The 22,109-nt window shown below is 33.1% G+C and overlaps 1 protein-coding gene across 1 annotated transcript in view; it reads left to right on the top strand.

Moving 5' to 3' along the window:
• Positions 1-1,964: 1,964 nt before the first annotated feature.
• LOC108908322 overlaps positions 1,965-22,109 on the top strand; it is a 112,931-nt gene continuing 92,786 nt past the window's right edge. Inside the window, exon 1 of the mRNA XM_023454267.1 lies at positions 1,965-2,273. The gene's annotated coding sequence lies outside the window, so the exon portion shown is untranslated. The remainder of the gene's footprint in view (positions 2,274-22,109) is intronic.

Here is a 22,109-nt window from a genome sequence, read left to right as displayed (position 1 = left end):
ATGGGCCAATTCTGACGCCAGATTCGTGTTCAGGAGGACAAATTACTACGAAAAATATATGTCGCATAAAAAGTATACCCAACTTTTTTTTTTGTGTGGCTGTGTAATAATTGCCAATTCTTTTACCTAGGATAAGTAACTTTAAGGCGCAACTTTAAAGTCTGTCGCAATGCGACGGATTGAACATCATTTTACTTCATTAGATTTATTTTTTGTTAACACTCAAAAAATGTAAAGACGTACTTAGGAAAGACATAATTCTCTTTATTGAAACCGGATGATAGTTACATAGATACGATAGATGATGGTGGAATTACAAGACATGTTCGATATGCCCCCCATTTTCCTGGATGCATAGCTGGATCCTTCGATTGAAATTGAATTGAGCCATTCTCAACATTTTTGGATCTTTCCGTATTACGTCCGCCTCTTTTTGAATCCTACGCAATAATTCTTCCTGGGATTCGTAGCGTAAACTTTATTCTTCAAGACTCCCCACAGAAAAAAATTTAACAAGGTTAAAGCGACCAAATAAAAAGTTCTGGTAATTCTTGTACCAAGACACTTAAGAATTTACCACTAGCTCGAGGCCCAAGATGGACGCGATTGCTTCATCAAAACATGAGTTTTACTTAGGAACAAGTCCACAGTAAGTTTCATTAAAATCCATGGTAACATTCTCCAGATATTACAAAAAACATTTTTTTTCAAGAACTTTGACCGTCAATAGCAGAGGAACCAGACATTTTCTCTTGATGAAAGTTAGATCAAATCGACTTCTTTTGAGCCAAAGAATGTCGCAGTACCTTTTTGGTCATGTGCTTATGGGACACCCTATATAGTTTGCTGAATACTTAGTACTTTTTGGATATTTCATTTTTATTTTTTACATAATTATTCGTTACTAGGGTGTACATAGTTCATATATATACCTAACAGTCTACACCATCCTCCCCCCTTATCTTACTTTCATACTTAGAAAAAAATAGTGTTGGCCGAAGTTGTAGATAATTTTCTTATAATTTCAGAACACTCTATATATTTTTACATATTTGGATAGAGAGCTTTCAACATATGATTATCATATATTTTCATATATTTTTGTTCAATTGTTTTTCTAAACACTCAGTTTTGGAATCATAGGATCATTTCCTTATAATTAGTAAATTAGACATAGTGAAATACATACAGGATATAAATAATGTATACTTTCAAAGAAATATCCAAGACATATCTTTTTTTATTTAATTTTAATTTCTAAGTAGTACTTAGATACCTACATTTTTTGTCAGTACCTGCTCAATAAGAATTTTAATTTTTTTAAGCCATGAATCACAAATGAAAATATGAATCAACTTGCATTGTATTGTTTCGTATTTAATTATTATTCCGTTTCTTCTAAAAGGTAAAGATTTAAAAAACTAAAAAACCTCCAAATGTAATTGGCGGAAAACAAACATAAACTGTCCACATTTCGTTACGAGCGTTTTTCCACGCAAACAAACTGATATGGTCTAATACGAAGCTACTTAAACAGTCCCTGAATTCTTACAAAAACCGGCGACAATAAACCATATAATAAAAGCTCCCGACTTAATCGGCCCAACAAAAAAGAGCCAGTGTAACACACAGTTTATTAAAACAAATAAAATTCACCGTCAAACACGATAATCTGTACAAAAATCTGTCTCGAATGGGACTTTTCCACTTAATACTCTTGTTGAAAGGGACCAAAAGATCGACTGCGCTGTCCGAAAAGCCTTCGCTTTTGTCCACGTGCCCACGAAATACCGCTCAAAATTGGTTTCCACCACACGACGTGCCGTGGAAAGCGATTTTGATGCCGTCCTCTGCTTTCCTAGCGTTGAAATCGACGTCCAGTTTCGATACTTACTTCGCCGAAGCTCCAAAGCTAGAATTCGTACTACGCGCGCAAAGCGCAAGGCAGTGCCTGTGAAGTTACCGTCAGCAGAACGTCGAGGAGCGCGCGAACTTCGCGACAGATATATGTGATAATATACAGGACCATTTCAAATTAACTAGTGCAAACCTTTAACATTTTCATGTAGCGGCATTGCATAGAAAGTTTTTTCTTATTTTTTTTTGTTTGATGCTCGCTTACTTACCTAATCTTAGTGTTTGTGTCAATCTTTATCGTTAGTAAGACAAAAAAAAGTTTGTGATGATAATTCTGCGTTGACAAACATTTACAAGAAAACAGGATTTTTTGGATTACTTCTGACCAAATCACTTCATTGGATACTTATCAATAGGTAAACAAGGGTCTTTATTAAGGCATCTTATTATAAATATATGTTAATTAATTCAAATTGATTCCTTTAGTTGAGGCAAAGTATATATCCGTAATCGTAATAAAGTTTGCGTGATTTATCATATAATTTACTATCTCTATTTTTATTAAGCACACTACTTTTGCTGCATCCCGTGTTTCTGGCTCAGTTTTGTAAACCCCATAAACTGGCGCAGTTCATATATTTAATTATTTTATTAAGTGTCAATTGCGTAAGCAAAAGTGGTGTTTTCTTTGTGTGAAGCTCGATTCAATATGTCGATTACAGATAACAAGGTCGTTTACATTCTCCATCGAAAACTGATTTCTTTAATGGTTTTTTTGTCTGCGCCTCGTCATTTGGATTGGCGAGAAAATTGTTGAAGCTTTTATACGGCTACAGTAAACCTGGGGTAAATTGTGAGTCTAGATTTAGGGCTGAGGGTATATAAGGGGTTATTTCACTTTTTAATTTAGACCCCTAAAGTAATGAATTGTTTACAAGGTTTATTTCAAGACATTGCGGACCCATTATCTTGTACAGGATGTATCAAAGCGGATTAGAAGATAAATAAATAGGAGATGTATTGAAGTAAAAAAAATACGTATCTTTCTAAACGCATTTTATAGACTATCAAATGAGTTCGTTTTAGCTCCTGAACACCTCTTACAGTAGTCTGATTCTGTATTATTTTTAGCACAGTAATAGGCATATATTCACAGTTAATTTAAAGCAGTTATGATACAAGTGTTAAAAGCGTCATTTTATTTCGTTTTTTAAACACCGGCAACCCCACAGTCAAAGTAAATCACTTATACTCGAGTCTTTTTCGAATTTTTTAACTAGCCCTTGCAATAATTAAATCATATAAACTTGTTACGTTTGTAATTTAAGAAGTATGAAATATCTGAAAGATTTTAACGTTTACCTTTAAATTCCAAAGAAAGAAACACTTTACATTTTCAAGTAAAACTTCGCTAGTAATATTTTGCAGTCTATTTCCTCGTACCTACCTATTTACTCGTCGTCCTCTGCGAACCGTGGGGAATTACTTTATCTTTCCAGGATTTATTAGTCAACAAAGAGTTGGAAAAGTTCCTGAAACCCAGGATTTCCCTAACATATTTTACGGTAAGATGTAGTGTCTTTCCGTACAAAATTTTACGATTGTTATAAGCCTATGTTTCTAAAGTAGGCCGAAATGGAGTTTTATTGAGGTCTAAAAACAGGTTGTTAGGAAATAGTAGATTTCATTTGTATAGATATACTGTTTTACCGAGGTTAAAGATGGTGACGTGCCAGGCAACATGTTTACAATCTCGTAATTAAGTAACATTTTGGAGAATTTATCTTTTTTATTAGTAGGAAATGCATATAGATGATGCTTTTGAATTTAATTTTAGGGTGCAACGTAGAATGAAAAATTTAATGATATTTTAAGTGTTTAGAAATATAACTTTATAAATACAATTTAAATGTAGGCTACAAATTACGTAGAAAAATGCTTCTCATTTACCTTCACTTCCAAGTATATATCTATATGATGTTATAAATAAATACAACACTGTGTGATATGGAAATATCGTCCCAGTTTTAAAATGCGAGTGAATAATATTATTGTCAGTATATTTGCTAAAACATGGGTTATTATAAAATTTCACCTGTTGCATCAACTTATGCAAAGGTAAGAACGTTTTTTAAAATATCTTTTAACTTCTTCATTAATTTGACCGCCAAAGGCAAAATAATTTAAAGAAATTGTAAATAAAAATGTTACAACAGTGTCCAGGTTGTTAGCACTGCATAATAAAAAGTAAAACAGCTATGTCAAGTACACAGGATCTCTAAATTGAATTAAAGTAACGGATCCACTACAGCTTTTTTGTTTGTAAAATTCTCAACAAGTTCTCCAACTGGCATTAAATACTTTTCTGTACTTTCCTTAGCGGCAACTTAATTTTTTGCAATACTAAGATTTTGATTGTCATGTTTACTTCACGATATCTGTGCTGTTAGCTGTATGCCACAACACGGTTTATCCACTACAAAATGCAAAATATACTTAGTTCTTTATATTAGTAAACGTAAGCATGAATAAAACTATCATAATTACTTTTGGCATAGCTATACGAGAAGCAACTTTTAAATCATTGAAAAAAGGACTTTTAAAAAATAGGTATTTCTAATGAGGTCATCTATTTGCAATTACATGCTTGGGAAAGGTAGATCCTTCACTGATGTACTGTCAAAATTTCATGATATTTGGAGGAATAGAAGCGGAGACAGTATGTTTGTGACATCGGTACAAAAATGAGCATCGAACAAAGGGTTTCGTTTTAAACTTGCTAAAACTTTTACCGAAACGTTTCAATCGTTTAACCAAGTTTATGGTGATGATTGTTTATCCCTTGGCAAAGTTCATGAATGGTATACGCAGTTTAAAAGCGTTCGTGAGGACATAAATAATGAACAACATGTCGGCCAACCGAAATCTGGATCACTGCAGATACCATCAACACTGTGCGTGAATGACTTGACATCAAAGATAAACCAAAATTTTCATCGGAATTCATGGAATTTGTTATCGAGCGTCTCAAAAACATTAATTTATCGCATTTTGGCCGAACATTTGGACTACCAAAAAGTGTATGTATGGTTTGTTCCGCATAAGTTGACTGACGACCAAAAATTGTTCGAAGGACATCATCAAGGAGGCCAAAAAGAACAAAAACATCCTTTACAGCATTCGTTTTGACTGGTGATGAAACGTGGTGATCTCAATATGACCCAGAAACCAAGCGCCAAAATGCCTAGTAGTGAAAAGCGCCAGACGAGTCAAAAACAGGAAAATCATGTTTGAAAAAGTCAAAAGTGAAGACAATGTTAATTTGCTTTTAGGAGTCCAATGGCAATGTACACAAAGAGTTCCTTCCACGGGCCAATTAACGTTAATGCACAATTCTATCTTGGCGTTTTGAAGCGTTTGGTGCATCATATTCGTCGTACCCGTCCAGAATATCGCGCAGAAAGAAGTTGGCGTTTGTTGCACTATAATGCACCATCTCATTGATCCACACCGATCTCCTCGCATTTTTTCTGCCAACCACTCCCCACATTCGCCTGACTTGGCACAGTGCGATTTTTACCTTTTCAGGGAATTGCATTTGTCTATGACAGGAAAGCGTTTTTTGGACATGGATGCCATGCGTAAGGCTCATACGGATATCCTGAAGGACATCCCGACCGACAATATAAAACACTAATTCGATTTTTAGGCCATGCAAATTGCTGTATTGGTACTATTTTGATTAAAATAAATCGGTTTTGACAAAACTCCTATTTACTTTGGAATGCACTGTAAGAACTTACTACATATTAATAAGTGTTATTTATTGATTTCATTATTACGATTTTATTTTTAACATCTTTCACAAATTTTAGGAAAATAGGTTACACATTTTTTTCGTTTAAGTACTTTATATCCTTTATAGTTATACTACTCATAACTAATTATAATTAAATCGTTAAATAGGCACAATTGAATCTTCCAAACTGTTACTCAATTATTAATTGTTGGTGATTCGTCCTTATCGTTTACGTTTCCACAGTTGACGCAAAATTTCCCGTCTACCACACGCATTAACTCAGCTGTTCATTTAGTGTCATTGATTTACCTATCTAACTGTTCTCTGTTGTCTCTAATATGAGTGTGCGTGTATTTTTATATATGTCGTACGAATACCTTCGTATATGAATATGCTCCCCATTGTGTATCGTGTATTCCCCAATACCCTCGTTAAAAATAGTCCGAAATTAAACACAGACACACTTACTTAGTTATGTACGTGGAGTAATCATAAATAATGCATCGGTTCACCAAAATATCAAATTGTAAAGCTGTTTACTTTTATTAGTTTGTGTTGTTGTCTGTATAAATATGGATGTGGACATTTAAGTAAATAATAAATTAATCGTTTTGTTCGAATAACCAAAATCGTCATTGTTTATTTGGAAATACTTATTTGTCGGGTGTATTGTCCGACTTTGTTTGAGTAGCAATATCAAAGGTAATAAATTAACAATTATTAAGTTATGTTAATATAAATCAGTTAATTACTGAATTGTAACAAACAATTAAAAAACGGTTAAACTCGTACTTGATTCTTTTACATTAGAAGCTTGAATATTTATATAGATATTGGACTGATTGTATTGTCCACAATTTACAAATAAGGAACTAAGTGGCAAAGTGATATGTAATAAATATTTATAAGTCAAATTATTTATTTATTTACAGATCGACAAAAATAAGTTTGCATCTGAGACAGCTCCACCCACAAATGCGCAGTAGATATGTCAGGAGAAACGTTCACCGTGCTTACATCTTATTCATTCTAGCCTAATGCGTTCTTTCTCAGTCTCTAGAACCTTCGCTTGAATCAGAAACGCAAACTTATTTTTGTTTATACCAAATTTTGAACTATTCTGGAAAAGAAAAGACGTCTGGAATTGGCAACTCTTATATCAAAATGGGTGCCTAAATGCTTAAAACATTTGACCCAGAGGCAGAGTCTTATCAACACTAGAACATTGAACATGAATCATCTGCGGATGGGAACACCTGGACGAGGAAGTGTATCATCTGGATGAAATCCCAGAACAAGCCGTTAATAGGAAACACACCGGAGTGATGTTAAAAGAACACAAGTGTTACCAAATGGAAAACAATAGCAATTGTGAAGTTTAAGGCAGATAGAGGGTATTTAATAAACCTGAATAACATCAAAATCCTAGTAAGAGCAAGCAGATTTTGGCCAAAATTCTACAATAATTCGAAAGAAATTCAGAAAAATTGGACTACTTGGTATTTGTAGAGGGCCCATAGACAGCAAAATATAATTACTGGCCAGGGTATTCAATCCATTTTCGCAGTTTCTTCTGCCGAAGAAAGCGAGCTGTCTCATGAAGCGTTTTTGAAAAATGACAACAAATATTTTTCTTTAATTTCCTGTGCAGTAAAAGACAAAATAAGAACAGTTGTATATAAATAGTCACAAATAAATTATTTTAGAGTCATACAATGACAAGGGACAACTACAGGAAAAAGTATCGGTTGATTGGGAGAAATTCTACTTTGTCTCTACATAATAAGCTCTTACTTTATGAATAAATCTAAAGCCTTCATGGACATTTGACATGTAGTTAAAAAGTTGTCCTAAACAAAATATCGTTCGAATCAGAGATTCCAGAATAAGATATTGAGAAATATCTGAATTAATATATTTTTGGTACTTCAGTAACACTATTGGGACCCGACTACAGATGCTGTAATGAACAACACCAAGAAGTTTGTTCCATGAAGAAGGTCTTCATCGATATGTAATTGTCGATATTTTCTAGTTTCTGGACCTGCAGGATTAATACAAAAACAGGACTGTGAGGTAGTGTGGATCATTATTGGCTACACATATGAAAAGAAATAAGTAATAATCGAATAAATACCGTGTGATATCTAATTGTGAAAACAAATAAACAAACAAAATTTAAACTATTAAATTCAATTCAAAGGAAACTTATTCCTAGTTTTTAGAATGGATAATGTTTTTTTGATACGTTAAAAATCGAAGTGCGTCTTCTGATTTGCCTGATTTTTTCAGTGTGATATTTTTGAGCTAGAAAAAGCATAGTTTCATAAAATACCCCTTGACTGATTATTTTAGTCGAATATTTCTTCACAGATGGCAAAATACCAAATACCAAAATAAGAAAAAACTTAAAACTACACCATAAAAAGAAACTTTAGACAATATATCTTTACATGTTCTTAAAGTCATATTATTTAAAATAATTTATATTTTTCTCAAGCAAATGAGATTACCTATATCTCAATAGTAATGCGTTTTATCGTTAAGTGAATATTCAGAACGTATCCGGTAGTTGACCAACACAAATCAAAACAAGTTTAGGAGGAACCGTTACGATATAGATAAGAAAATTATAATTCGAAATAGTTAGGAAAGGAAACGAGCTGTGACGAAGGAAATCATGTCATCACATTTCATGCGACCCTTCCAAAAGGGGATAAGGATGCAGGACAGACGCCAGATAGAATCTTTCGATATAACACCGTCACAACATAATGTGTTGTTGAAATTTATTTTTATGCCTCTATAATTTACATGAGCGTACGTTAACATTAGATCGAGTAAATTGTGAACGTGATGAAACGGATAATGATAAGGCATGACGGTATTGTAAATAATATTTTTATTCAAACAATAAAATTGTTGTACCGCAATTATTTTATTTTTCTCACGGAGCTATGTCCGCTGAAACCTCCGTAAACCACGTTTTGCTATCTTTATTACACGTAGTTCGTTAAGGTAGTCGAGTTGTCACAGTGATAAATGAACCCGTACAGTAACGGGCTGTAAATAATTGCATTTGTTGTAATTATACTTCTTTTCACAAACTGGAATATTCTGGACACCGCTCTTTGCATGTAAATTAAGATTTCATGGCAAAACCAATAGAGAGGATTTTCATGAACGCTTTTTTATTATCTAATAATAACGCAGAAGTTGAATTTTGACATTCATATGAATCGTACAGTAGCGGGGCGTAGGTCAGTCATTATTTTTATATTTAAATTAATTTTAGCAATAGAAATAGCGACTCGTCAAAATAAGAAGTGACGGTACCAAATATACATTTATCAGTAGTGGGTAAAATGGTACTATTTAGTATGAAAGAGTAAAAAATCAATTCTAAAACTGTTCATTAATATACGAGTTAATGTGTTTTATAATCATAAATATAATTTGTTCGATCAATATAAACTTAATTGCAAATATGTAATATATTTACTTATAATTCCCCGAATGTGATATCTGCTTGTATAGATAAAGGCTTTATTTATTGTAATAATTTGATAAAATACCTACTTGTTGTAATAACAAGTTACTAATAGAAGAAAACCATTCGCACTGATGCATTTTACACGTGCATCAGTTGCCGTAAATTCAGATCATATGATTATGAAATCACAAGCCAAAGGACCAAGGTCAAGAAGTCAGTCAAAACAGTACATTTCTCAGTGAAGGAAATGGTAATAAGTTTTCTCCACGTTTTTATTTTTCGCTGATTTTTGGTTGTTATTTATTATAAAATCTAAGTTAGTCGTCTTCATTTCAATAGCAATCCAAAAACAATATTATAACAATTTCTATAATCAATAACAATCTGAAGTAGCAATGAACATAAAATACTACTAACAATTAATAAGAAGTGCGTCAAAAGTTCCCTTAGAGCCCTTCAGTTACGATAGACAAGCATCACTTTTCAACGTAAACAGGACTTTCTTCTTTGAAAATTTTATAACCTATAAATATCACAAATTTTTGTGCTGTTAAAAAACGTATCTCTTCCAAAAGTACTTCAAAAGTTTTGATGGAGCACTTCATATTGAATGTAGTCTTTGGACATATTAGGAGCAATAACGACATTAGAGTTAGTCCCGGTTCCAGGATTATGGAAATGTCTATGTCGGAACTAACTTTGGGGATAGTATCGGACAAGCTATTTGGGACTCGAATAGAAGATCAGAGCAGATGGAAGGAAACGATTGACACCCTGGACAGATAGAGCCTGGTATGGTTTGCGGAAGGCAAGCTACAGTCTGGATAGGTTTCCTCCTGTGTTTCAAGCAGAAATCTTCGCGATTATGGTGTGTTTAGCAGAGAATGTACCTAGAGGTTATAGAATTCATATACATACTATCTGACAGAAAGCAGCAATTAAGGCACACATAAGGTAAGTTCAAAACTGCTTACAAATGCTGGCTGCCACTAATACAGATAGATTGTGTTGACAACACAGAAAGGCGTAGATGGAAGTGAGAAAGCGGAAAAACTCGCTAGAAGGAGATCCGAAACGAAGTTCATTGGTCCGGAGCCCTATTGTGGCACATCTCCTAGTGTAGTCAGGCTCTGGGTAAATGGACTGAGTCAGAACATAGAAAATACTAGGCTCAGAGAACAGGGCAAAGCCATGCAAAGGTACTTATGGTCCTTTGCAGAAAAGAACGAATAAGTTGTTGAGCTTGAATGAAATTTAGGAAAGTGACGGGACTTAGAACGAGACTCATTAAGAAACATATACACAAGCTAAGGCTTGTAGACAGTTCGGTCTGCCGGGGATGTGAATCGGCGGATAAAATTTTTCTGCATATCCTGCGAGAGTGTCCAGGATTCGGATGTAGTAGAATGACTCTCCTGGGAAAACCCTTTTTGGAACCCAAGGACCTGAGGGAAATATCGGCAAGGAAGCTTTTGGACTTTGAAAAAAGGACAATACTACTTGCTGAATAGAACTGAACAGTGGGAGGCACAATAAGTCTGATAACGCCACTGTGCTGTGGGACTTGGGCAGAACCAAACCACAGGTACGAGAAGAAGAAGAAGAAGTATTAGGCAAACTATTATTAGCCTTTAAATGTTATTACGTGTTGTTTTGATGTGAACGTCTTTTTTTTACAAATGGGTACTATTTTTTTAACGACCCTCAATTCTTTGGTACCTGTTAATCACAAATATGAAAACAGTATATACTTGAACAGCTCTACCTGATATAGTATTTCAAAGTTGTTTACACAGAATGTACTTTAATGTCTAAGTACAGCTGTCGTATCAAGAAAAGCAAATAAACGTTCAATTAACCAACCTATTGTGTTATCAAATATTATTTCCAATTCTCATTTATGCAGACACAAGCTCATTTCGTGGTATTTTCCAAATCTTCTAAAATAATAAATTCAAACTAGCTACTACCCAGACAATAACATATTGAATAATTCAGTGTTCTAATAATCTAAAACTCAACACTGTCAGCTTTCCTAATATATAAATATGTAATTAAGATAATCTACATTCTGCTCACAGTCAACTAGGGTTGATATCGAAAATAAACTTTTGCGTTGTCATTTAAAATGCTCCTAAAACTTTGTTATTAGGTTCTTCTTGTTATTTTAGTGCATTACCTCAGACATATTGTGAAGCGATTCTAATATTAACTTGTACTATTATTTTCAAAAGTAAATAAGCTTTCCAAGGAGCCCCATAACTCCACAGCAAATTGAAAGAGCCTTTCTTGGAAAATGCCTTCATTCAACTCAAAAATGAATAGCCAGGAGGAACGGAAATAGAATACTGTGGTATTTGTTAACAAGTTAGAGATATTTTAATTTTCGAAACAATTAAAGTCTAGTAAAAGAAGTAGATAGATTATAACTACTTATAAAGCACATTTTGACAATAATTTAATGTTGGTCATTTATATCGGGTGTCCAATTTCTGCGCCATTTACGCAGTAAAGTACTGCTAACGAAAAATAAAAGGCAGCTGACAGTTCAGAATTATTAAAAAACTTGAAGAGGTTAATTGAAAAATTTAGGGAGACTGGATCAATTACTGATCTTAATTCTCTAGCAGTCCTTCAACAAAATATCGAAGCAGTTCATGAGAGTGTTGCTGAGAGTCCAGGTCAATTCGGCACTGTAGTCAATAATTGAACATTTCAAGAAGCTCTCCACAGCGCGTTCTCTCAAACGATTTACATCTTCATGCTTGCAAGGTTCAATTGACTTAAGCACTGAAGCCTACTGTCCACACAGAGAGAAGAGAGTTCGTTGAGTGGATCATAGAATAATAAGTGCATCCTGATTCGAACAGAATGACCTGCAGCAAGGAGGCTCAATTTCATTTTGATGGCTTCGTTAATCGACAAAATTGTCGTATTTGGGTGCAGAAAATCCACGAGTGATTGTTGAGAAACAAATGCATCCACAAAGTGTTTGGTATTAATTTTGAGCTGAAGGCTATAACAGTTAATGGTGCCCGCTATCGCGACATGATAATCCAATTTATTTTACCTAAATTGCAAGATCTACATCCAGATCTTACAATTTAGGTACAAAAATTGGATTATACGACATATAGTTTCAACAAGACGATGCCACAGCCTGAGAAATAATTCAATATGTGCAGTTATTTTCTGGTCATGTAATTTCCCGTTCTGAAAATCGGAATTGCCCGCCCAGATCATGCGACTTAACGCCGTTCAAATTTTTTAAAGTCTAAGGTTTCTGCCAACAAGCCCGTGACCACCCACGCTTTGAAGAAGGAAATTCAGCCGCATTAATACAAAGCTGTCATGGAAAATTTCGACAAACGCCCTATGTGCAAAGCCGTTGGGGACATTTACCCGATATGTTATTCCATACATAACCCTATTTTTTATACTTTATGAATCAGTAAAAAAATAACAATTTTTAATTAAAAAACTGTGTTTTCTATCAAAATTACTTCATACGTGTATGTCCCAACACCTTTAAAATGTCTAAAATTAAATAAGAAACGAACACAAACTAATATATTTTCATAACTTTCACAAGGTAAAAAAATAGGTAAGTGTATTTGTTATAACATCAAAAATGAACATTAGAAAGCTTAGTTAATGTACATAAGAGTATTAAATTTATTATAATATGAAAAATAGTAATTTCTATTTCTTACATATTTAAACAAAATAGATACTTATATGGAGATATACATTTTATTATCTTGAACTACAATAGCCTAAAAAAATACGCGGCAATTATGTATATTAAAAATGAAATACAGCTAAAGGTTCTTTAGATCTAGTACAAAAAAGATAAGTTTCTTACCAAATTATAAACAATAGAAATGCAGCTTTCTTAAGTATTATTTTATCTTTAAAAGCAACTTTTTAAATTTTATTCAAAATGGAGCATTAAAATTTCTTTATGAACTAGTTTTCCGGGCAATACAGTAGCGTTTACGACCTAGTATTGTATTATTGGTATCTGAGAGCTCTTGATTTATATCTCTAATGGTTACCTTCAGAATAAACACGCGTCTTTTAAATATAACTTAAAGTCACCTTATAATTGTCTTATATCTTGCTAGTTGATGAAAATGACTCTGTGCATTTACTTAGATACAAGTTTTTTGTATAGGTATCATAGATTGATATAAAAAGCATTATGACCGAATCTTTAACCTTTGACATGTACTTAATAGCCCTCGACTAGTCTCAAACTATTATCTTCATGCAAAATCCCCTAGCTTTAAACCTCCATAGATTATAAATTAAAATATCCCAGTTACTTTACTGATTCGGCGTTAACATTACATCAATTTTATCTCCCGATTATAACAATTTTGAAGTTAACGCAATTTTCATTATTTTGCGGATGGTCACAATATCAAGTATGAAAAACAAACGTTTTACAAACGTGTAAAAATGTTTTAAGTTGCTTAAAGAAGCCTGATACATAACTAGGCTAGAATACATATACATCAGTCTTCAGCAACTCGAGGAAAGAAAGAGAAAAGGGAACACAGTTATGTTTGAAGGGTGTGTCCAGATTGGCCCTTGACCGGTTTATAGTTGGTTATACCGTACTTTGAGGCGATCTATAGTAACTAGATTAATGCCCTCTTCACTGTGGAAATCTTTAATAAAGTACACTGCAGAGGAAGCATTCGAAGTTTAAAATTTCACAGATGCGAACGGATCACGATGAACAGTTGCTCGTGGATAATACAGTAAAACTCGCCCAAAACATCTGGCCGGCCAACAAGTATTATATTTAAGTTACCTGTCTGGGTTATTGTTCTTGAAAAAAAGTCCGAATCTGTGGTACTTACAGAATTAGGAAAGGTAAAATAAAATTCACTCAGTACCTACAAAAATAAACATATGTTTTTTAGTAAAGCACGGATATTTTTTCTATTACAGACAATCTATTAATTTCTAAGATTTCTGTGACAATATTTCGGCACAGTTTCCACCTTCTTCAGAGAACAACACAGAAGAAGTATTTTTTGAGTTTTTATTGTGACTAACTTCTCTGAAGACAAACCACCTGTTCCACAGAGGATTCTGGATATCTTGGAAAATCCTTATAATCTACTAAAGCTACTAAAAGTTCTCTCATCCACTGCATATAGCGTAGAAGATTTGACAAGCAAATTGGACCATGTTGAAAGGATAGTCGATGTCTTCAGAGAAGAATTACTATTTATATTTTATTTTATAAGTTTAAGAAGTAAGGTTCTGCAAAGGGTTATTTCTTCTACAAAATAATTTTGTATACAACTCGACTTTTTCCACTCGTGGAAAAGCTTCCAAAAAATCTATTGCTCTATGTAACAGTTACATAAATAATTTATTTTAATGTCAGTTCACTTTTCAATAATATATATTTTCATTCATGATTTCAATAGATTTTGCAGGCATTCAGTTTATATAAAAAATTAAGATAAACTGATATTTATACACACTGTGTCCCAAAATGATGGGGATCATATTTTTTTCCAGTTGAAATTTAAAAAAAAAACCTGTAAGATTTCAATTAATAAATTGTCACAGGAAATTGTCACTTTCCTGTAATATTTTCTATTTTTTGAGCCATATTTATATATATTTTATAGTACAACTAGATAGCCGTTCCAAAGACGAATTCGGCGATATAAGGTTATATCTACCTTTTTGTCATAGTTGTCGAAAAATGAAGGAATTATGAACACAATAATTTAGTACTACTTTTTATTTTATTACAGCAAATGTGGTCCCCATTAACCATTGTACAATGCCCAATTCGGTGTTCAAAGTAGTCAATTACATTTTGCATAACATTTGGTGATATGTTTCAAACTTCTTCTCTGATACGATCATTCAATCCTTCGATAGTGTCCACATACACTTTACTTTTTAGATAACCCCACAAAAAAAAACTAGTGGGATTAAGTCAGGGGCGCATGGTGGCCATTCAAGCGGCCTTCTTCTGCATATCCATCGATTTGGGAAAATTGCATTAAGGTAATTTCTTACATCGAGGCGAAAATGTCAATAGGCATCATTTTGTTGGAACCAGACATCACCAGCAGGCATATTGTACTCATTAGGATTCTGGAATAATTTGGAGAGTAACTCAGTATACTGAGCTACAGCACTTAGACCCCATTGGGCCCCTTATGCATCACCAAAACGAGAGATCAGCTTTCATCAGCCGTCAACTAGCCTATCAAGGAGAGAATGGTGATGACGTTGCTCAGGTGGATCTTTCTGATGTAAGCCATAAAAGGCCATCGTTCTCCTCGCACGGATTCTCTCGTTGACAGTGCACTCACAGAGTATATGGAGAACTGTTTCATCTTCTTGCTCACACCTCTACAGAGGTGTTTCACACTTCCTTATATTGTAGAGGTGTTTCCTTAGCCAGCAGTGTCTGGTATGCTGGGTTAAGGGACATGACTGGTGCAATGATAATAAAGAAGCTGACAAATTAGCTAGAAAGGCATCGGGTCATATTATATACGGACTTGGCCCCTCTAGTGTGCTTTCGTTATCGGCACTTTTTGAAATGATTATAGAAAACACCCACAGAGAGTTTAGATGAAATAAACAGTTAACAATTTCCAAATGAGTTCTTAGGATCCCCAGCAAAGACACAGCCAAAAAATACCTGGTTATGTCCAGAGGGAGCCCTCGCCTAGTGACGGGAACTCAGACCGGACACTGCTCATTAAGGTTAGGAAAAATTAATTCTAGGGTTCGAAGCAGCTGAAAATGCAAAAAATCCAAATAAATGTCGCCTGTGTGTTTTTTTTACAACCGATGCGAGTTTTCTGGGCTCCAACACCTAGTATTTTACCTGGTCACGCTTCTGTTTAAGGAAAAAGTTGCTTCGTCAGTGAAAATTATGTGATTTTTTAAGTTGTATTGTGCTTCAAATAAATCTATAATTTCTTCACAAAACTGTAATTTTCCATTTGCGTCATCTGCCCATAGTTCTTGTAAAACGTTAACTTTGTAAAGATGCCACATTTGAGACTTCAGAGTTCTGTGAACTCAGGACCTCGACAAGTTGAAGTTGGCTGAGATGAGGATGAGAATGGATGAGTGAGGATTTTCAGTAACGGCGAGCATTTCATTTTGACGATCATTTTCGCTTACCGTTCTTCGCCTTCCTGATCCAGGTTATATGTATTTCCTATTATTAGCATAAGCAATACATTTATTATTATTCACGATTTAAAACCAATGATTAAGCGAATGCACTAAAATAGTGTTGATAAGAAGCAGTCTGTAAAACTGATAAGATATGACGTTATTATCTGTGCATTCAGTTGGGGTGAATTAATAATAATAGATTTTAAGTTATAGTTTATTCTTTTCAACAATAACGTACGAGTACATATATATTCCTTTTTATGTTCGCTTTAATGACTTGAAAGGGCCTTGTACAATATTTGCGTATCAACACAATTATTACGGTATTTTTCTTTTAAAACGGATTACCCGAGAAAAAAGTCGGCCAAAGGAATTTTAAAAGAATTAATTAAGATGACTTATTCCAAATTGTAGAAAGAGTTATACATTGAAGAACAAATTAATGAAAAAAAAATTAATAAATAAATTTTACCGACGCGACGCGATGTGTTGAATTTTGTTGCGATTTTAGTTAGGCACATTTGTCAAAATCAAATTCCGCAAAGTCTAATCTGAAGGCTTATGTAAACTAGCTTTGAAAGAAAACCATGTTTTCACTTTATTTGTATACATTTGCTTNTTTAAAGATTATTTGTTTTTTTTGTAAAGTATTCGGGATTTAAAATGAAATTCTATTTTACTTTTGATGATTTGACTGATAACTAGATTACCTCTGTTAATTTTGCATAAATGATTTATATGAATTTTAGTAGAACATGAGTTCTCATCTCAGTAGTCGGTTCATATAGTAAATTTTTACTGGTAACTGAATTTGCAAAAGAATTAAATAATATCTTTGTGATCTGGGTTCAAACTTTATATTGATATAAAAATGACAAACAAATTAATAAAATTTTCTAGTCCCTATTTAATATGCTCTAACTTATATCTATTCTACAAACATGTACTTATTATCTTCTACTATTACTTATTATCACTCACTTATTATCTATCTACTATCCGTTCTTTCTTTCACTGTCCATGACTTCTTAAGTAGACACTTTCCCTCTGCAACGTCTCTTCGGTCCTCTTCCTTCTAGTCGTCTACTCACTCTCTCCTTGTGGTTCTTGGTCTCTTGTCTCGCTATGCTAGATGGGATTTCTAGACTCTCCTGATCTCTCACCCCTTGTCTCCTTTAGTCTTAGCTAAGATAATTCATATAATTTTACTAATATGACCTTTTTTTTATAGTTACGCTTTAGTTATCTGAATCTCCTTTCTCTATCTTCTAATACTAATTCTTTTCTCAAGAAAGTTTTCCTTCGGGTTCTCAATAACAGCTTTTCACTTTTCCTTTGGTCTTTTATATTTTAATTTGCTTTTACTTATATAATCTTCTTGTATTCTCTTTGACAATTCCTTTTTTTCCGTCTCCTAGAGTACCACTGCACTGCACACTTAATTTAAAATACAATTTTTTTTTTCATTTAACCAATCAGATCACTTTAAATTTTACATTTTCAATTTAACTTTTGCAATATTATTTAATTCCTATTTTGCTATATAGTACCCTTATTTTATAACCACTTTTATAAATTTAGATTAATATTTCATTAAAATTCATAGTTTACTTTTAAATTGTCATTATGTATCTAATTGTCATAAAATTTCAAATCTGTAACTTATACTGTCATTCTTTGACATTAATCTCTTTTCAACCCAATACTGAAATTTAAACTTTTGAACTTTTGATTCATCTCAATATATTTCTTTTTATGTTCGCTTTAATGATGGGAAAGGGCCTTGTACAATATTTGCATATCAACACAAATATTACGGTATTTTTCTTTTAAAACGGATTACCTGAGAAAAAAGTCGGCCAAAGGAATTTTAAAAGAATTAATTAAGATGACTTATTCCAAACTGTAGAAAGAGTTATATGTATATATATTGAAAAAAATAAATTTTACCGACGCGACGCGACGTGTTGAATTTTGTTGCGATTTTAGTTAGGCACATTTGTCAAATTCAAATTCCGCAAAGTCTAATCTGAAGGCTTATGTAAACTAGCTTTGAAAGAAAACCATGTTTTCACTTTATTTGTATACATTTGCTTCTTTAAAATTAGAAAAATGTAAATTAAAGTAAGTTAATCTCTGGCTGTACTGCATAAAGCGCAGCTACTTAAAAAATAATATCTAATAGAGGCCTAAAAAATTTTATAGCTAAATTTAGTTGAATATGTCAGAAAAGTTTACTGTACTAGTAAATATAAAAAGTGCCACAAGGGGATAACATGATTTAAACTATTATCGTTATAATTTATTAAAACATGAAATCAATTTCGACCCATATAATACACGAAAACCCTTCTGCCCCCATATTTCATGTACGGGATATATTTAGTGCAGCGTGATCTGATAAACACAATTCACTTCATTTTGATGATGGGGGCTACGAAGCCTTCACGTTGGCGAGTAATAAAACACTGATCCATAATAAAATGTACGTATTTATTACAGTCACTTTTCTGTTACAATTGTAAAGCTAAACACTTATTACAAAAATATGTTTAATTTGATTCAAAAAGTGCCCGATTTTTTATTAGAATTGATTGTAAATCACTTCTTTTAGTATCTTTCATTTTTACGTAACAATAAATACGTACATATTAAGCGATTCCAAAGTAATTTAAAAATTTTTCCTAAATTCTTATCAAATAAAGTTATGTTAACCCTTTCGTACTAAATATCTGGATATGCTAAAAGGCAATTTATTAAATAATATTTCTAGCCTTACAAGAACGTCTGCTATTATTCGTAGTTATAATTAACCACTTCAGGCAAAGATCTACCGGAATCTCAGACACAATAAAGTAGTTTTTCTGTATTTTAGTTCGTTGATAAGCAACCATCGCAAACAGTACGGAAAATTACTTTTCCGGACTAGGTCGGTGACATTATTCGAAAAATTTTCGAAATTTTTTAAGTTTTTTTTTGGAAAACTTTCCGGACATTGAAGAAAACAAAATCCAATTGTTTCCAGCACTATTCGGCTTTTCTCTCCTATGCTTCTGTTCATCAACTTTTAATTAAATTAAAATTAAAGTTGATGACTCAAATCAGATTTCGATCTCAATTCATACCGTTTCTTGACTAAATTTCTAATTAATTTTTGTGCAGTCTGTAATCACTTAGGAAAACAGTTTTCTTTTAAAACTACCCTTTTTCTTCTCTGAAAAAAAAAAAAATAAATTTTTTTCATCAATTTAAACGTTATTTGCGGTAAAAATGTGAGAAAACCTCAAAAAAAATTTTTTTTTCCATTTTAGTCATGATTATGAAGTGTTTAAGCTCAAAAAAAGTGACCCTTTAATTTTTTTTCAAAAGTTTGTTTGAAACAAAGAAACGGTTCGCTAGATCAAGATGAAACTTTACAGGGTTTTTCTGCGTATATCGAACTGTAAAAGTCATGCTTAACATTAGTCATTTCTGGAAAATTTCTAATCTAGCAGTCACTTTACTAAAAAAAAACATAAATTACCCTTTTCTTCCTGTTCGTGTAAAAGATGAAAAAGAATTTTGTCCGAAAAGTTGCGGCAGCATGTTGTAGGAAATTTATTCCAGTTTTCGAAACTGCCCTTCAATTCTCTGTAGATCATTTGTCGCCGAGATATCGATGATTGAAGACTAAAGGATCCTTTTCCATTAAAAATCCCATATTTCGATGAAAGATGGTCGTATCGAAATATAAAAAGAGAAAAGTGAAGCTGAATAAAGAAGGTATCTAGTCCATGCAATGGCTTAGCTGAAAAAAATTGTTTTAAGTCCGTAGACTCTAAAAAAAAAAATTTGCAAAATTTTTTTGTCGCGCTATTTCTCAGAATTGCATGATAATCGTAGCTCCTAAAAATGTTCGACCGAAAGATCTAAAAACTAGAATCTTAGAGCTTCAAAAAGCTTTTTTTAATAATTACCGATACGACTATATTTCGCTTAAATACAGTCTGTCAAAAATCACGGAAAAATTTCAGAAATTCTTTTGACCTTTAATTTTTTGCACTAGTTTATATATCAATGTCTTCCGTTGTTAAGTGTTGCTCTCAACATGAAGTAATTTGATCATAACGTAGATACCTTCAACTTGTAGAAAAATCGGAAAAGTATGCAATCATAACATTTTCGGATCGGGAGGTCGTATTTTTTTTTCAAGGTAATAAGTCTTAAACGGTTTGTAAGCGAATTCGTACTTCTCCCCTAGATTTGTTTGGTAATAAATGTAGAGTCACATTAGTTGCAGCTGCTACTAATTCTGGTGATGTCCCGGACACCTGAACGTCATTTACACTGTCCATTTTAAATATTTTTGAATATGTTTTAGCACTTTTAAAAGGAATTTGACTTTTATCACAACAATAAATAAGCAATGATTGTCAAGGAAATGATTTCATGAGCAATTTGATTGTAATGAAGAAATGTTAGATATGCATTAACACAAATTTCTTAGTTCATATCAATTAATTAATATTGTTTGCGATTTCACAAAAAATAGTATGTGTAACTTGTAGAAAAAGCACATTCTCGAACTCAATGCGTTGTCGTCCGAGAATATACGGCTTTTACTACTAGATACACAATAAACTATTAGGAAGCAAATGCAAATAAAATACAAACATTTGCAACCTATCTAGGAATTATTATATTTCCTTATCCAGTTCTAACTTACACAGACAATATAAATGAGGGTGGACCTATCATCTGGTACGAATATGACTTTATGCCGTAACGTTGTTTTACCTGGTTCCGACCGTTTCGATTTCAACCACCTGCTTAGCATTTCCGCTATTTGAGTTCTCTGTAGGCGGATACCAAAGTAAATTTAATGAAATGAAAACGCTTCATTTGAAACAGGAATATTCGTAAAACATGTGTGGGAGTACTAATCAACTACTAAAGGAAGTTATCTGTGCAAGTTTTGATAGACATAGTACCTATCTAATTCATTGTTGAAATTCCCGCTTATATTAAATCGTTATTAAAACAAAAATATGTGTGTGATTTTAAAGTTTTTCAGCTTTAAGCCTGATCGCCGCCATTTATAGACTTACATCGTACTTCCTTAGAATTGCATGTGTTGTTCTCGTGCCAGACTTTCCGGGGACGGATCTGCTTTCAGTAGCTTGCCCTTTCGGTTCTTGTTGCTGCTAAGGCCGCTACGAACTGGGCTTCTCAGGTAATTGTAGTTCTCTGAGATGTTCCATGGTGGCCTCTGTTGCTAATCGCTTCCTACGGTTCCAAACGTTGCGCCCCCACACAGCCTAATCCAAGAACAACAAGGACAAGTCAAAGGAAGTACAGTGTAAGTCTGTAACTATGGCGACCAAGAACATAGGCCACGACACAAAACAAAAAGAATATACTTTAAAGATATTTTTTAGTCATGTTTACCTGTTTATTAACTGGTACTTCCTGTTTTAGTTTGCTCGATCAGCAAAATTTATAATAAACTAAAACAAAGAAAATGTGTAAATAAAAAATTCTTGATGTACATTATTTTTGTTGCAAATATGTGGAACAATATTGATTAAGGAAAAAGCTAAGTAAAATATAAATGATAACTCAAGGAAGACATAAACAATAAAATTAACTCTGTTAAATTTCTGTATCTATTTTGGTTTATCGCTTGGATATTTTAGAATGTTTGTTTACCTCGAGGTTATTTAAAACTCGAATCATCTCTTGTTAGTAAAACCGCAGCGCTTTAGATACAACTGTGGTTATTGAAGTCATTATCGTCGTTTG

Source organism: Anoplophora glabripennis, unplaced genomic scaffold (genome assembly GCF_000390285.2).
Source record: "Anoplophora glabripennis isolate ALB-LARVAE unplaced genomic scaffold, Agla_2.0 scaffold196, whole genome shotgun sequence".
NCBI lineage: Eukaryota > Metazoa > Arthropoda > Insecta > Coleoptera > Cerambycidae > Anoplophora > Anoplophora glabripennis.
The sequence above is the reverse complement of the archived record's forward strand: the minus strand, read 5'-3'. Positions and strand labels throughout refer to the sequence as shown.